General features: G+C 54.2%; 1 protein-coding gene across 1 annotated transcript in view; it reads right to left on the bottom strand.

Moving 5' to 3' along the window:
* Positions 1-18203, bottom strand: part of CASZ1 (castor zinc finger 1) — a 157579-nt gene that overhangs the window by 114596 nt on the left and 24780 nt on the right. The window contains exon 2 of the mRNA XM_063720025.1: positions 6856-7012. The gene's annotated coding sequence lies outside the window, so the exon portion shown is untranslated. The remainder of the gene's footprint in view (positions 1-6855; positions 7013-18203) is intronic.

Genomic DNA, 18203 nt, shown 5'->3' with positions numbered 1-18203 from the left:
AAGAGCTTGTTCCTAATCAGATCATGGCACTCAGAACTCTTCAAAAAGCTGCTTATTTCACTCTGGGTAAAAGCCAGAGTTCTCACAATGGCCTGCAAGGCCTGCGGGATCTGAGGGCCCCCCACCCTGACCCCCTCGACCTCAGATGGCATCTGCCCCTCACTCTGCTCTAGCCACACTGGTCTCCTTGCTTCTCCAACACGCCTCTGGGATCTCACACCTGCTGTGAACGCTCTTCTTACAGATATTGATTAGGTTGGCTCACTCCTTCACTTCCTTTCTGTCTTCATCCAAATGTCACCATCGCAGTTACCCCTTCCCTGGGAGCCACATCTAAAATGACAAACCATCCATCCACCTGCCTCTCACTCCCTATTCTATTCTGCAAAGAGGCTCTTGTTTTCTCCTTCCCACACATCGCCATCCAGCACATCCTTTATTCCTTTTTCTCCTGTATCATTTGGCTCCCTCCATCCGAATGTAAACTTCATGAGGGCAGGACGTTGGCCTCTTCTTCATTTTGAGAACCTACAGTGACTACCCACAGTGTCGCTGAATGGAAATGGAAAATGAATGGCCAGAGGTGACAGGTCAGGACTTGGATTACCACCTCTTCCGGCTCTGAACCCCTGAGGCTGAGCCCTGGCCCAACCCGGTGGGCTCCTCAATCACCCAGTTCCTCTCCCCTGACCCTACTGGACTCCATGCTTCCTCAGTCCTGCCCCCTAAACCAGGTGCTCCTCACACCCTCCTCCTAAGCATTTTCACTAGGATGCATTTCCAGGGTCTTTGGAGGGATGCCCGAGGGGACCTATCTCTGTGTCACCAGACCCCCTCCCCGTAGCTGGGACCGATCCTCTCTCTGCCCAGAGAGCAGCACGGGGTGGGACTCACAGCTGCTGCCCGGGCCCAGCTCAGCTGCTGGCAAACTCCTGGGCTTGGATTGTTTTGACTTGAGTCGGTGAAGCTGAAATATTGAGTCACAACGGCCCTAAACTTCATTACCAGCTCTTAACACAGATTACTAAGGGAAAAAAAAAGTTGCTTTTAATTGCTTTTCCCGATTAGCATTTCTGGAGAAGAAACTAGTGTTTAATTACACCTTTCCTCCTCTTACCCCGTTGGCCACGGGGGTCCCAACCCAGCTACCATAGCAAGGCCCAGGCTCAGAAAAGCCCCTGCTCCGGAGGAAAGCCAAGGAGCCGGACCAGAGAGAAAACTCGGGTGGTGAGCAGAAGGGGAGCACCCCCAGGCCTGAAGGGCAGAGAGCAAGCGCAGTGGTGTGGTTGGGAACGTGGCAGCATCCAGGGGTCCCGGGCAAGGTGGGCAGCAAGGGGATCACTGGCCACCTCATGCCTCAGGGTGGTGGCTCTGGGCCTAAGGGCCTTCACCTGGACCAGGCTTATCCCTGGGTAGATTCCAGAACAAAAGCATATGGGGGAACCTGGCAGGAGACCGGAGAGGAGGAGCTTGAAGGTCTACACGAGGAGATGATGCAGTCAGGACTCCGGGACTCCTCCGTGTGTGAGACCTGACGTCGCCTCTCCAATGCCAGCCTCTCTCACTGTGGGCACTCAGGGACAGAGGCAGGGCAGAGGCGCTTCTCCCCTCGTCCAGCACACGGCGTCAATCCTCCCAAATCCACGGGTCGTCCCATCCTTTGGAGCAACTGCGTCACCCACCGAGAAGGCCCCCGAGTAGCTCCAGACAGGGCAGGTGCCCCCAGCCCTTCCCAATCCCTCTTCCCTGGGGCCCGTGCATGGCGAGATGTGGGGGTTTCCTGCGTCTGCTCCGAAGGCAGAGGGCCTGGGGAGAACGGAGGAAGGAGGCCCAGGCTGGGGTGTCAGCACCACCAGGTGGAACACTTGCCCAGATTAGAAATCAGGAAGATCAATAACTCTTCCCAGACCAACTCCCAGCCCCATCTCTGCCCAGCCCAAGGCAACCTTGGGGTCCACTCATCCTCTGGAGCACCACATCACGGTGGGAGGTGGGGAACCCTCCTGCTCCCACCCCTCTGCACCCCCCACCCCAGCTGCAGGCCGTGGAGCCGCCAGCTTCACATCAGATCAAAGCCCTGGAGGATGGCATGAGAACTGTCCAGTCCAGTTAGGAGTGAAGGTCACGGATCTAGTGCAGACTGTAGAGGCAGAAAGCAGAAAAACCTCCCACGCGTGCGCAGATGCACACACCTCCCACCTGGACACACCCTCCCCCAGGGCCGGCCCAGTGTTCCGAGGCCGGCAGACACGCCCAGGAAGACTGGCTGACACGCCCCTTGGAGCCAGGCAGAGGCACCAGCTGTAGGCCTGGGACAGCCCCACCACCCCCGCAAGCCGCTGCCAGCCTGCGCTTCTGCTCTCTCCCGTCGCTGCCTCTGGAGGTCAGGCCTCCAGGGCCTCCTTACAGGGCCAGGCTGCTGTGCCACACATTGCTTCCCACTTGGGACATCCCCGATGCACCCCCCCACCCTCGCCCCTGCAAGACATCACCAGCCCTCCCTTCCTGTCACCCCCATGGAGGTCAGGTCTCCAGAGTGTTCCTGGAAGGCTGGGCTGGCCCATATGTCTGGGAATACGTTGCCAGCAAGGGCAAGTGCTCACGCGAGCCCGGCAGCCGGCTGTGACAGCTTCACGCTCGCCAACCAGGCCTCTGGCTTGCTCCAGGGCTACAAGGCAGTGCTCAGGGCAGCATGGGGCCTGTCCAGGGGAGCTGGGGATCACTGCTATCACAGCATCGATGCTGGGACTGCCTGCCCCAACCTGGCCCTCACAGACGGTGTCAGGACCCAGGAGAGTGGAGCCTCATGTAAGAGGCACTGGGAAAAGGGAGACTGGCCTTCAGGCGAGCAGGGTACTGGGGCAATTCACACCTTTGTGTGTGGCGACACTGTTAGGATCCCTGCCGATAAGCAGATGAGCAGCGGCTGGAGGCTGAGCTGACCCCATGGAAATATGGGTGCCTCAGACAAACCCATCTGCCAGCCCTCACAGCTCATCAGAGGCTCTATATGACCCGGCATGTGGAAAAAGGTGTGCAGAAGCTCAGCCCTTGAGCGCACAGATCACGTTCAGAACCACAGTGAGAGAAACTCAGCCAACTTTTAGGCCCAGTCTCAGACCCAGCACAGAACCCAGGGAGCAAACACACAAAGCTGGCTTCAGTGCAGAGCCAGGGCCGAAAGGCTAGTGTGTGTCCCGGCCTGCTCCCAGGCTCACTCCTGAAAACGGTGTCGGAGAGAATCAGTTCCCTCCACAAGGAGCCTGACCCACTCAAACGAGCCTTTCTCAGCACCCAGCACGGTTCCAAGATGGCACTTCTCCCCTAATGCATGAGACGTTAACCCTCTCAAAGCCATGGGTCGTTCTTGGTACTGTTGTGTTCAGGGGGCAGGAGAGAGAGGAGAAGACACAGAGCCACAAATTGGGGGGCACGGAATGCTGGAGTCATCCTGGGGCCCTCCCTTTTCCTTGCCGCCGTTGAATCCATCATTGAGTCCTGCTAACTCTTCCTCTTCACACATACAGACTCTGACCCCTTCCCCGCCTGTCCACCTCCTCCTCACCCAGCCACCATCCTCTCACACCATCGGCTGCAGCAGCTGCCCCTCTGGCCTCCCAGTTTCTTCCCTTGGCAGCCCCAACTACCTTTTTAAAACAAACATTGGCTGGGTGCAGTGGCTCACGCCTGTAATCCCAGCACCTTGGGGGGCTGAGATGGGTGGATCACTTGAGGTTAGGAGTTTGAGACCAGCATGGCAACATGGTGAAACCCCATCTCTACTAAAAACACAAAAATTAGCCAGGCCTGGTGGCGCTTGCCTATAATCCCAGCTACTCGAGAGGCTGAGGCAGGAGAATCACTTGAACCCGGGAGGCGGAGGTTGCAGTGAGCCAAGATTGCACCGCTGTACTCCAGCCTGGGTGACAGAGTGAGACTCCATCTCAAACAAAAAACAAAAAACAAAAAACCATCACATCACTTTACCTCTGGCTCAAAACCCTCCAGTGGCTTCCTATCACCTAAGCATAAAATCCCAACTTCTCCCCAGGCACACAAAGCCCTGCACCTCCTGACACCCACCTCATCCACATCCCCATCCACGTCCTGGCCACTCTGCCTTTCTTTCCAGTCACTGAATGCACTGAGGGCATCCTACCTTAGGGCCGTTAGGCTAGCTGTTCTTTCTTTCTAGAATATTCTCCAGCCTGCTCTTCACTGAGCTCTCCACTTCCTGTCCTTCAATCTCAGCTAAATGTCACCACGTCCTTGAGAAACCTCCTCTGAGCAGCCTGCCAGGAGTGCCAAGCAGTCACTTCCCACCACCACCTCCTACTTCCATTCTCTGCTGGAGTCTTCTTTTTCGTTTCTGTGGGTTTGTTTCACGCTGCCTCGCCTACCAGACTCCATGAGAACAGGGGCGGTCTTGTCCACTCTGTTTGCTGGTGAGTGACTGACAGACCCCAGACCCTCTTCTCTCTCTCTTTTTTTTTTTTTTTGAGACAGAGTCTTGCTCTGTCGCCCAAACTGAAGGGCAGTGGCGCGATCTTGGCTCACTGCAACCTCCGCCTCCCGGGTTCAAGTGATTCTCCTGCCTTAGCCTCCCAAGTAGCTGGGATTACAGGCATGCACCACCACACACAGCTAATTTTTGTATTTTTAGTAGAGATGGGGTTTTGCCATGTTGGCCAGGCTGGTCTTAAACTCCTGACCTCAAGTGATCTGCCTGCCTCAGCCTCCCAAAGTGCCGGGATTATAGACATGAGCCACTGCGCCTGGCCCCAGACCCTCTGTACTGCTGGATAAATGCAACCAGCTCTTCTGCAGAGGAGCCAGAGATGGGGGGAATCTGAGTTAGACAAGGTCAGGCCCACAGACCAGACCTGCGCACAGGCTTGCCTCCTGGTCCACATTGGCGAGGCAAGACAGCTCTGAGACCATGGGTCACCCCTGCCACAGAGGACCCCCACCTGCAGTCCAGCCTGGTCACTGGAAAGGGCTAAGTGAGGAGGGACTTGGCCATATTCTCTCTCGGAGCCCTTGGAGTTCCCAAGCTTCATTATCAAGTCCAAGACAGCTGATGCCAGGATGCAGGTGTCCCACCGGACCTGTGGATCCCATACCCCACGCCAGGCGCAAATCCCCGCTTGCATGACCCCTGGGAGTCAACAGCGAGTGGAAACTTCAGAAAGGGAAAAACGAACGGGCGTGTTTTGCCCAGGCAAAGAAGAAAACAAAAAACCCGTCACTGAGAACAGAGCAGGCAAACATTACCCTCTCAGAGGGGAGGGGGCTCTGCAGGCACTCACAGCCTCTTCATGGGCAGGGCACAGGGCAGGGCTGGGCAAGACCGCCCTGAGGCTTGCATACATTTGAGCCTGCATCCCAGGATTCATGATCATCAGAGGAAGCAGAGTCTGTTAAGAACAGCTCGGGAAGGTAGCAGAGGTGCAGGTGCTAACGCCAAACCCAGAAGACTTCAGTGCCATGAAACTCCCCCCACGGCCTTTTCCAGGTGTCAGTCTAAACAGCCCCGGTGCTATCCAGCGGACAAAGGCAGCACATCCTAAGTATGATGGACCAACTTCAGGAGCATGATCACCTTCTGCACACCAGGAAGAAGAGTTGCAGCCACACAGTTGCCCCACCACAGCGACCAAAGGCCACATTTGCATCTGATTTGCAAATCTCTGGGCTGTATCCGGAGCTAGTTCCCCGAGGAGGCATGGCCTGGATTCAGGCAGGTCTGCACCTTTGGGGACCTACCAAACCCCAGCGCGCACCAAGGCACCCGTCTCTGCAAGCGCTTCCTCCCTGCAAGTTCGAAGTCCAGGGCTGCTGAGCCCAGCCCCAGAGGGAGGGGCAGGACACACCTGCCCAGGATGACCATGGGGAGGAAGAGCGCAGGCAGGTGAGCCAGGGACACCAGCTCCAGGCTGGCGCACATAGGAAGAGCAGCCCCCAGCCCTGCCCTCCCCAGACATCCTCTAGGCCCTCAGCCTCCGCCTCCACCCCTAGACCTTGCCCATGAACTTGTGAACTTCGCAAACACCCAATCCCTCTGGACTGGTTCCCTCGGGATCTCAAGAAAGTACTGAATAATGACCAGCATGCAATGAGTCACCCAATGTGTGTCAACCCCTCACCCTACGAACTGCCACGTTTGATACCTGCAGGTAAATATCTGACAGTACCAGCTCTACAGACTACCCCTCCCTGGCATGAGTGACCTGCCTCATGCAAAGGGCTATTTCCAAGCCTGGGTCAAAAGGCACCTACAGCTTCTCCTCTATGAAGGGTCCTATTTGGGCCGGAGGACCACTGAAGAGAGCCTGATAAATCATCCCCAGGCCAGCTCCTACCACACATGAACTTACAGCAGAGCAGCCTCTGGAGATGGAGAAAGGCTGGAACTACTGTCCAGCCCTTGTAAGATGAAGTTCCAACCTAATGCTTAGATCTGGGAGTGGCATCTGATGGAGAATGGTCCTTGCCCGCAAAGCCTGGGCTGCACCGTTCAATGTCATACCATAGAAACACTGGGAAGATCCTTAAAAGGCCAGTTATGCTAACCTCTTCATTTCACGGGTGGGGAAACCGAGATCCAGAGAGTAAGTAGTGAGTCGGTGACAAGGCCAAGGCCCAAATGCAGGTGCCCTGCTCCCAGGCCGGAGCTTTCTTCTCCATCCAACACTTTTTTCATTTTCACTGATGGTGCTTAAGCTACCACCCTCAGGATCAGAACCCACTGGGAAAGGTGAGTCTAGGCCCTACATAGTCCGTACCCTAAGGAGCAACCCCCAAACTGGCCACCCCACACTTCCTAGTGGCATCTTGGGAACCGGAAACATCTACCTTTGCATCCCAAGAGGCCAGGGTCCGAAGTCCATTCCAACACGCGCCACTGGGGAGTTGCAGGAGCCCCTTGTAAAGGAGGGGTTGATGGCCGTGGCAGCTGGGAGGGCAGGTGGGATGGAGGAGTCTTTGCCTTCAGTCAGCAAGGTCTGTTTGCCTGCCAAAATGAGACAGGAAAACAGAAAACATGAGGCTACAATCGACACCCACAAACCCACCCCACACTGGAGGACAAGGGAGGGTAAGGTTCCCACACCTTGTGTGGTAACCAGCCAGACAGGTAAGAGATTCTTGTTCCTGCCAGCCAATCAGCAGATGGCATTGCCATGGCACATACCATGCCTGACTCTGCAACCAACGCACCCTTCGCACAATTATTAGCCAATGGCTACGCAGTTGTTGTACCTAATAAAAGAAGCAAACAGGTAGAAACAATACTAGGCCAATCAGGTGCCTCCCCGGGTAACACAGAAGGATCACAACCAAGGCTGGGCACACAGGGTGAAAGGTCAGGCCTGAAAATGGATCAAGCCAATACTGGAAACAGATCAAACCCATGCAACCAAACCAACCCTGGGCTCCCCAACGCCTGCTGCCTCCAGACTTTCCCTGCGCCAGCTCCCAGCTGCTCCCTTGACCCCTGGGTGGCCTTCTGGGAGCCTCTATAAAAGGAATCAACAGGTGTCTCTGCAGCGACCCAGGATAGTGAATTTAATTTCTTCTGGCCTTCCTTCCCCACTTCCATTCTGGTACTGTGCAACTCAATTTCATAAAAAGAAAAGAGGGTGTGGGCCCTTGCCCTGAAAGGGGGCTGCTGAGATTCTGTTGCGATAGGTGTTGGGACAAAAAAAAAGTAGCCAAGGAAAGTTGGTGCCCTGCTACCGGCAACCTTTGTGTCAATTTAAACAAATATTGTGGTGTTTCCATGGTGATTCCTGTTTTGAATATCCACTACACTCACTTTTTAAAGGGCTTTTCCTGTTTGCGTTTCAACTTCAAACCTGTAAATATTTTCAGCATTTTTAGAAAAAAGGAGCTCATGTGCGTGCAAACACAAACACACAACCCGATCTCAGCGTACGACCTCCCAGCCCTGGAAGCCCGGCCTCGTGGATGTGAGAATGGGGTGCAGAGAACCCAGAGGGGGTGCTTGGTCCGCTCTCCTGCCTACCCTGCCTGCAGAGCTGGCATCAGGAAGATTGCCACTGAAATCCCGGCCCTTTCCTTCCCCCTTTGCGGGAAGATTGCAGCAGCCACAGCAGCTCTGCGTTCCTGAAGCGTGTGAGCGGGCTGGGCCCTGCCTCCTCAGTGTGGCATGGTGTGGGCAGCTGCCCTGCAGGTTCTCCAACTTGGCCTGGCCCTCGGAGTCCCCGGAGGCCTCGCAGGAGTGCACGAACCCCTCCCCTCCTGCCTCCCAAGGTTGGACCTGAGTACGAGGGGGAGTTGGCTCTTCAAAGGTGAGAGCTTCAGCATCAGCTCTGCCCCACCTCGGCTGGGGCAATGCCACCGAGACCAGCTCCCTGGGGGAGGCCATCAGGGGTGGACAGCATCCACAGTCCAAGGCTTGGATCAGCCCAGCTCCCATCCCACCCCTCGGCGCCACACAGGGTTAACAGCGGGTTTCCTGGTTTCCATGGATTCCCGCCAGGCCCCTAATGTGAGTTTCGTGTGATTTGGGGGAAGTGGATTTCCTTTGTTTTCCAGTTTGGGAATATTTTTTTCTTTAAAAAAGAGGAAAAAACACTTTAATGGAAACTTCAGGGCCACTGGGAGACTCACTCCTCTGGGCTCTGAAACTCCCCTGCCTGTTAGTCCAGAATCCCCCAAAGCCCTGGGCAGCCCGTCCACCCACAAAATCCCCCCGGGCTAGAAGAAGGCATGCCTTGGGCCACTTACACTCCTGCTCCAAGAACCTCCATCTGCTGGGGGTCTCCACTCCAATATCCCATCAGAACGACCCCACATAAAAGCCAGCATCTTACACAGGAGTCTGACACGCCCCTCTTCCAGCTTTGTAAAACGGACGTGTACATTCCCCAGAAAAAAGGTCAAGGGAAACGCATCTACCTCCCCAACTCCAGGCAAGGCGCTGGCAAGACCAGGGTCTGAGCACAGGCCAACGGTGAACACTCTCAGTGTTGCATGTCCTTGGCTCAGAGGAGGTTCCAGCTACGGAAGAAAAGGGGGTTCCAGGCCCTGGTGGGATCCTTGTTGGGATTCTTCCAGCGGAAACGGGGGCCTGCCCAGGGCAGAGGATGCTTCTCAGCTTTGGCAGCAAGAACAACTGAATAAAGGGTGTGGCCAGGCCTCCTCCTCCTTTTCCCCCACGGTCTTCCCGATTCCTGCCATCTTCCAACCCTGCCAGGGCGTGGCCTTGCTCCAGGACTGTCCCCAACCAAGTGGCTTGACCCACTTACCAAACCAGGGCACAGGCCCCGGGGCCTTCCATGGACTGAGGCTCTCCCACAGCCCAGGCCCCGAGGGCCATGGATCCCGGTCAGAAAGTGCAGAGCGCAGAGGCCGGGTCTCTGTGACCAGCGGCTCCACGGTGAAGAAGTGAGAAGCTGAGTGAGTGCACTTACAGAAATCACAATGGGCTGAGAACCAGGAGACACGGGTCTGAGTCCCAGTTCCGCCCCTGAAACCTCCACGGGCCCTTAGACAAGCCTGCTAATCTCCGTCCCCTCACCAGCCAGATGGAGACGATGCTTAAGTCTTCCCTGCCACCTTGCAGGCTGCGCAGAGGATGGACAAGAGGCGTGAAAGGGTGTTAACAAGCACTCTAGAAATGCCCAGAAATCACCACCACCCTCTTCTTCCAAGCCTCTTCAAGGTAGCCTTCTGAAATCTACCCCGGGTGGCCCCACACACCCCTGACTCTGCTCCTTCTAAATCCTCCACCACAGCATTTACATCCATACTGGACTAAAGTAATTTGTTCACAAGTCTGTCTCCACCATTGGACTTTTAACTCCTCAAGGGCAGAGAGCGGGTCTTAATGATCTGCGTGTCTCCAGCATTTAGCACAACAGCTGGGCCACCGTGGGCAGCGAAGGTGTCGGTGGAACTGGACTATTCCCTGACTTTGTGTCAGAGTCAGATGAGCCCCACGCAGCTTGGCCCCTCTTCTCCAACAGAACGCTCCATTCGCTGTTTTCTTTTTTCTTTTTTGAGATGGAGTCTCGCCCTGTCACCCAGGCTGGAGTGCAGTGGCGTGATCTCAGCTCACTGTAACCTCTGCCTCCCAGGTTCAAGCGATTCTCCTGCCTCAGCCTCCCGAGTAGCTGGGACTATAGGCAAGTGCCACCGCACCCGGCTTATTTTTGTATTTTTAGTAGAGATGGTGTTTTACCAGATTAGCTACACTGGTCTGGAACTCCTGACCTCAGGTGATCGGCCTGCCTCGGCCTTCCAAAGTGCTGGGATTACAGACGTGAGCCACCGCGCCCAGCCCTGTTGGCTCTTTTCATGCCCATTCTGTTTAGCTCTCCCCAAGCCTCAATCTGTGCCTTGGTCTCTCCTCTTCCTCCATCAGCCCCGTGAATTACCAGCTCTCAGGTTCAGGGGAGCCCCTTAGTTACTTGATCCCCTCCAACCAATTCCAATAAGAATGGACCACGTGCCTACTATGTGCCAGGCGGCAGGCTGGGCATAAGGACACACTGATGAGTGGCCTCTGCCCCCTGCCAATAGGCCAAAGTGAGAACTCTTGGTACGAACCAGTCAGATGCCTTCTATCGGCCAAGCACCGTGCCAAGTGCCCTATGCACATGATCTAGCCAAATCTTTACAACACAAAGGCAGAAATGGTTATGGTCCCTGTGGATAGATTAGGGAGGGCGGGCATGGAGACGCGAAGTGACTTGCCAAGGATCATACCGTGTACAGGTGCCAAAGCCAGGCCTGGGCTGATAGGCTCCAAGGCCCAATTCACTTAAAAGGTCATCCTGTTCCCTTCCCTGTGATTTCTTCAGCCACCCACAACTGATGCTGTTGTCCCTCCAGAATCTCAGTTCTCCTGGCCTCAAAACAGTTCTGGACCAAGTCCCCCAGAGCCACCAGGCAGCACTCACACGTCACAATGAAAGGCTCAGGTGCTTCTGGCTGGGCTGAAAAGGGGGGAAAGCGAAGCCTGTGGTAACACCCGGCAAGCAGGAGGAACCCCTGAACACATCTTCCAAATGGGGTCTGGGCTGTGGTCATGCCCATTGCAACCTGTCATCTGACAGGATGGGGACAAGGAAGCCACCTCCATGCTAAGTCAGGAGGTCCTGTTGGGACAGGACAACTTCCATTTCTTCTCTCCAGATAAGGGGAAAGCAAAAGGGCTTTATCTTTGGGGGTGTGGGGCAGAGATTTCTGCTGCCTCCCCTATATCTGAACCTCCTCCCACAATGAACATCGGCCACGGATACACGGGATTGGGAAGCAGGGCCAGAGAACCCCTTGATTTTCACCTGGTGGAATGTCGGTACAGGGAGGCGCCCATCATCTCCCCGAAGGAGGGAAGACACTGGGAAGTGGTAGGGAAAGATTTCTATCCGAGAGGGTACGTGGTGGAAGATCAGCCCCGGGTGGGGAGAGGACAGAGCGCTAATGAGTAGATTTCAGAAACCACCTGAGTGAAAACAAAAACACAGACGTGCACATTGCACAACTCCAGGGCTGTATGGAAAAGGAAAAAAAAAAAAAAAACAATAAAAAAATCCACATCTTAATACAAAAATCCTCCATGATGTGTTGTGGCACGAAAGTGTTTTTCGCTGCATTTTTCATCTGTGATCTCACACGGCCCACGACGGGTACGCCCAACGCAGCAGGTATTCGACGGTACACAAACAGGGCAGACACATACACAATGAGCCAAAACAAGGGCGGCCAACACGCAAATCGGTCCAGGCTGGCATCTCACGGCTTCAGGTGACCTCTGGCGACGGCCTCATTGGACCTGAACGTGGGACCCTTTAGATTTCTGAGGGAGAGAGAGATGGGGCAAGAACGCAGCTCAAGTGCAGAGGGCTCTGAATTCTCAGAACTCCCAGCCAGCTGCTTATGCGGCCTTTCCGCACTTAAGGTACTGTCCACTGTCCTGCTGCCGGCAGGGGACAGGGAGGGGACCTGCACCCCAGAGGCCTTTTCTCCGTATCACTCACCCCACAGTTACTATCTGTCTCCTTTCTGTTCCACCCCTCCCCCACTTTAATTGTTGGATGAGTTTACAGAGCTGTGTGCCAAAAACAATCAACTCCAGGGAACAGAGTTATACAAAAAAGGGCGTGTCGCCAGAGGGAGACGGATATCCATGGAAACCACCACCTTTTCACAGCAGCCTAGGTGAAGCTTGGGTGAGGGGATGTGTGGGGGTTGGGGAGACACGCTCCACCCAGAACAGGGCTCCAGAAAATGCAGGGGCCACTGATGATCCATCTGCAGGAGCCAAATGCCGTGCGGAGGGTCAGAAAGTGGAGTCAGTCACAAAACACACGTTCAGCACGTGCACGCACGCGCGCACACACACACACACACACATATGCCACTCTGCCAGATCACTGGGCAACATGCCACTGTGGTTAAGCACACAAACACTGGAACCAGACTGCCCAGGTAGGAATCCAGGCTCTGCCACTCACAAGCTATGTGGCTCTAGGCTAACGACTTTAACCTTTCTGTGCCTCAGTTTCTCCATCAGTAAAATGGAGATAAAGATAGTTCCTCTGCGAACCGTCATGAGGATTAAATGGCTTCTTACGTGTAACATGCTGAGGAAAGTACCCCCGACCAAGTAAGTCCCCTAGAGCCACCAGACAGGGCTCAGACGTCACAACCAAAGCCTCAGGTGCTTCTGGCCGGGCTGAAAGGTGGGGGAAGGTGAAGCCTGTGGTAACACCTGGGTAGCGAGCAGGTACTTCACAGCACTACAAAGTAGGTGCTGTCAAGCATTTGATAAATCAATCACAAAGCCTAAACAAAGAGAAAGAAAGGTTTCTAGACCCTGCCACAGTAGAAGAGGAAAATGATTCTAGTTCATGTTTATTAAGCATTATGGGCTCAGTATTTTAATATATTAATGCATATAACCATCACAAATTAATATCTATAACCTACAATGAAGTAGATGATTCTCTCAACTGGCGAGTGGAGGGTTGAAGAACTGGGACCCAGAGAGGGATGTGACCCAGCCAAGGTCACACACTGGTACATGATTTAACCCCAACTGCCTGACACCTCATCATTACACTGCTTAGTAAGGTGGGTGGGGAGAAAGCGAGGGAGGGAAGGGCTTTCAGGAGCTTCGCTTCTCTTTCTGGACTGGCCTTAGAGGCAGAGTGGTGGGACCTAGGCTCGCTCTTCACAAACTTCAGAAGGAAAACAAATCCTCCGTGCCCGTTGACTGCTGATGGAAGGAACAAGGAGTGGGGAAAAGATGGGGCCTGGTCGTCCACATTCCTCATGAGCTCCCACCCCAGTCCTGGCCCAGGAGATCAGCTATGTCCTCTGACCCTTCCCTCTACCCAGGCAGGCATCTCCAGAATCAGGAAGTCCCTGGAGGGCAGACAGCAGAGCTGGGGCCCCATCTCCCAGCAATGGAGGCCCAAAGCCTGGGACGGGTCCTATTTCCAGGTCACAGCCCTGTAAACAACCGGATTTTCCGCCTTTCCAGATCCTAGGCAGATCCCTAGAGGGGACAGCGCGGGGGCGATGGGAGCACAGGCCTCCCCTATTGCAAAGCCAGGCCCAGGGAGGCCGGGAAGCAGAGAGCCGGAGGAGTCAGCAGCTGCCTGCCCCGAGAGGTTTGGTCCACACCTGCTCGGAGACCAGGCTTGGTGGCTCAGCCCTTTCTGCCATCGACCACCCAAAGTCATTCAGATATTTCCTCTCTCACTTGCTTTTTTTAAAAAATTTAATGTTCTCTATAATTCATCCATCGCAGAAGATAATCGATAGAGCCCGTAATGAAAATCTGAGCCATATTTTATGACCCGCTGCGAGCAGAAAGGGCCACATCAGCAGGTCCAGTTGCAGCTCCCCGTCTGTCTTGCCCACTGCCCCGGGGATCACTTCCCCCGCTGGCCCTGCCCACAGCCCTCAGCCCATGAGGAGGGCCACGACCCTGGCATCACCCCAGTCCCCCGACGCCCACTCCAACCCTAGTCACAGGAGGGTCACCCACCATTGCAAGGTCTTCCTAGAGCAGACCCCAGACCTGGGACCCCAGACCCCAGACCTGGGACCCCAGACCCAAGACATCTCAAAAGTGTCTTGACTGAGTCAGGTGCCTTCCAGGAGCTGGAAGACCCTCACAAGGAGCAGGAGGCCTGCACAGGATTCAGCAAGCCAGGCCAGCCTCTACTATGGTGCTTCCCATGAGGCAGGCCGCCCTGATCTCGGGAGGCTCCCCCAGGGACCTCTGGGTTTTATCTTGGACCCTCTGCTCAGGGCAGGGTGGGTCATTTTTGTTCATTTGTTTGTTTGTTTGTTTGTTTTTGAGACAGAGTCTCACTCTGTCACCCAGGCTGGAGTGCAGTGGTGCAATCTCGGCTCACGGCAGCCTCCGCCTGCTGGTTTCAAACGATTCTCCTGCCTCAGCCTCCCAAGTAGCTGGGATTACAGGCACGCACCACCATGCCTGGCTAATTTTTGTATTTTTAGTAGAGATGGGGTTTCGCCATGTTGGCCAGGCTGGTCTCAAACTCCTGACCTCAAGTGAGCTGCCGGGCTCAGCCTCCCAAAGTGCTGCAATTAGAGACATGAGCCACTGCACCTGGCCTATTGTTCATTTTTACTCCCTCAACCAAGCCCCTCCTCTCCCTGGACTCCAGCCTTCTGGGGTGAAGGGTGAGGAGGAGACATCCTGGGGGACGGGCACCGGAGTGCTGGGGGGAGTGGCCCCTCCTGCCCAGCCAGAGCCCACTGTAGGGGAGGGGAAGCAGAGCCCTGGCATCACCACTGAGAGCCAATCAGCCGGCCGGGCTTGCTTCTCCCAGAATCCATCACTGCCTGGCACCAATCAGAGAGCACCACAGGGCAGGTGCCAGGAGGCAGAAACCCCTGGCGACCAATCAGAGCCCAGCGGATGCACGAACCTCCCAGGAATGACAACTCGAGCCAAGCTAGGCGTGGTGGCTCATGCTTGTAATCCCAGCACTTTGAGAGGCAGAGGCGGGAGGATGACTTGAGACCAGGAGTTCGAGACGAGCCTGTCCAACATGGTGAAACCCCGTCTCTACTAAAAATACAAAAATTAGCCGGGTGTGGTGGCAGCGCCTGTAATCCCAGCTACTCAGGAGACTGAGGCAGGAGAATCACTTGAACCTGGGAGGCGGAGGTTGCAGTGAGCAGAGACTGTGCCACTGCACTCCAGCCTGGGTGACAGAGCAAGACTCCATCTCAAAAGAGAAAAGAAAAGAAAACTCAAGCCAGTAAGAGAGTGTGATTCAGCCACGCTATGGACCACTATGCAGCCCTTAAGAGACACTTAGAAAAGTGGGGGAAGGTTCGGTGAGAACACTCCAGTGGCTGTGTGCTGGAGGATGCTGTCCCACACAGCAGCCACTGGCCACATGCGGCTACTGAGCACTAGACGTGGACAATGTGACTGAGAAACTGAATTTCCAATTTTCTTTTACTTTAATGAATGAAAGTTTAAAGAAGCTAGAGGCTTGGATAGCACAGGTTTAGATAGATAACTCATCAGTGTAAAAAATTTAAATGTCTATTATCCCAAGATAGTGGGAATAGTCATTATTAATGATAATAACAGAAACAGAAATAGTTAATTTTTTTTTTTTGAGATGGAGTTTCACTCTGTTGCCCAGCTGGAGTGCAGTGGGGTGATCTCGGCTCACTGCAACCTCTGTCGCCTGGGTTCAAGCGATTCTCCTGCCTCTGCCTCCCGATTAGCTGGGATTACAGGTGCGCGCCACCACACCTGGCTAATTTTTGTATTTTTAGTAGAGACAGGGTATCGCCATGTTGGCCAGGCTGGTCTCAAACTCCTGACCTCAAGTGATCTGCCCACCTTGGCCTCCCAAAGTGCTGGGATTACAGGAGTGAGCCGCCACACCTGGCTAGAAATAATATTTAAGGGTGCTATGTGCCAGACTCAGTGCTAAGTATTTTATATATGGATCATTACACTAAATCAAGGACCAGCCTGCAAGATCTATGCTATCAGTATTTCTACTTGACAGATGGGGAAACTGAGGTTTGGAAACTGAGGAACTTACTCAAGGTCATACTGCTGGGTGGCAAAAACAGGGATTAGAACCAGGTATCTCTGTCTCCCTAACTCACAAAACGCATTTTTAAATTCTTTTCTTTTCTCTCTCTTCTCTTTTTTCTTTTCTTTCTTTTTTTGAGACAGGGCCCGGCTCTGTCACTCAGGCTGGAGTGCAATGGCACGATCTCGGCTCACTGCAGCCTCCACCTCCTGGGCTCAAGCCATACTCCCACCTCAGCCTCCCAAGTAGCTGGGACTACAGATGTGTACCATCACGCCCGCCTAATTTCTGTATTTTTTGTTGAGACAGGGTTTCGCCATGTCACGCAGGAGTTTCTTGAACTCCTGAGCTCAAGTGATCTGTCTGCTTCAGCCTCCCAAAGTGCTGGGAGTACAGGTGTGAGCCATCAAACCTGGCCTAAATTATTTTCTTTATACTTTTTTGTATTTTTCAATGCACGTGAGCATAACTTATAATCAAGGAGAAAAAATAGATTTTTTAAAAGGCCCTAAAAGGAGGTAATTCCTTTTTTCCCAGGAGCAGAGTGTACGGAGGGGTTGCTGGGGCCCCAGCCAACTGGGGTCCTAGCCGCGGGGTGGTGAAAGGAGCCAGCAGTGCGGTCACAGGCCCCCTCTGTTCTGCATGCTCCCACTGCCCAGATGCCCTGCACCTAGGAGCCCCGAGCCCACAGATGATGCTGGGCTTGCAATTTTCCAGCAGCCAGGCCACCAGTGGGACCCAGCTTCCTCCCAGCCCCACTCCCAGTCAGTTCCTGACAGGTTTCTCTGCAGTTTTGCAATCATCACTTAGGTCTACATCTTAAAGAAGGCAGTAGGCCAGGGGGCCATCTGCAAAGTCAACCCACGCCTCTTTTACCTCGAATCACCCTTTCCCACTCTCTTCCAGAAGAGCCAGTGCTTTCAGGATAACGAGGAACACAGGGCCAGCAACCCAAGCCCCGGTCTGGCTGTCTGCTATGGCACGTGCAAGGAGAGACGTGCTTTTCCCAGGAGGGGCGGTCATTGCCCCCAGGCATCTCCTCCTGGGATTGCATCTAGGTTCAGAACAAGGGGGACAAAGACAATTCCCTTGAAAGGTCAGTGATGAAGGCAGAAGCCCCAGCAAGTACTGAGCCCAGCTAGAAATGGAGGCAGGGAAAGTTCCTAGTTGCACCTGCTTTTTCTCCATAGCGCCAATCTGGGGGTGCAGGACAGGGAGCAACCGCCCCACTTGGTCTGGCTTCTATGGCAGCTTGTTTTTCCCCTGAGAGGCACAGATTGTTCTGGTTTCAGGCAGGTTGGGGAGGTGGGGGCGGGGGGTGGCGGCAGGATAAATGTCCTTACTTAGAAGTTTTTATTATTATTATTATTATGGATTTTTGGTTCCCTGCTGTCTGCAGTTCTGTGTCATTTCCAATCTACCTTCAGTTTCCCTTGGATTTATATATTTATTTTTTGGGGTTGGTTTCAGGTGCTTCTAGTTTATCAAACAATCAGCCCTGTGAGGTACGCTGGGTGTTTCCAGAAATTACATCACAAAAAATCATGCAATTAAAGTGTAAGGGAAAAAAAAACATAGCTGTTGCTTAATTTTGTGTTTTAATTAGCGACTTATTGTAAACGTAGACTTTTAAAATGGAGGCACCTAAGCAAAGCCAGTAAACAAGTTTTTCTAATGAATTAATTTCACCTCTTTCCTCCTCCTCCTCCTCCTCCTCTTCCTCCTCCTCACCAGCCCAACTGTCACCGTCCAGATTTTCTCTGTCCCCTTATTTTCTATTCCACTTCGTGATCTTTGCCAAACACATATGAGAAAAAGAACACCCCTGAAATAAAATTGGGGATGCTGGCACCCAGGACTCCCCCTGGAACCTGCTTCCAGCCTTGATGGTGAGGATGCCGGCTGAGGACCCAGCATGAAGTTGGCCGCTGCAGCCCCTTGTCCCGTCCCAGCCCGGTTAGCTGCTGCCAAGCCCCTTGGCCGGCCCCCAGGGACCTCCCCACTCCTGTCCGTGCCCTGATCTCAGCAAAAGACAGAGAGACAAACCGGGAGCAGCACTGACTGCCAAGGCAACAGTGAGAGGGTGGAGCCACGTGACACCTGGGGGGAGCCTGCAGGAACAAGGTG

The sequence above is a fragment of the Pongo abelii genome, chromosome 1, assembly GCF_028885655.2.
Source record: "Pongo abelii isolate AG06213 chromosome 1, NHGRI_mPonAbe1-v2.0_pri, whole genome shotgun sequence".
In the NCBI taxonomy this organism is placed as follows: Eukaryota; Metazoa; Chordata; class Mammalia; order Primates; family Hominidae; genus Pongo; species Pongo abelii.
Note: the sequence above shows the minus strand (reverse complement) of the source record. Positions and strands in the feature narration are given on the sequence as shown.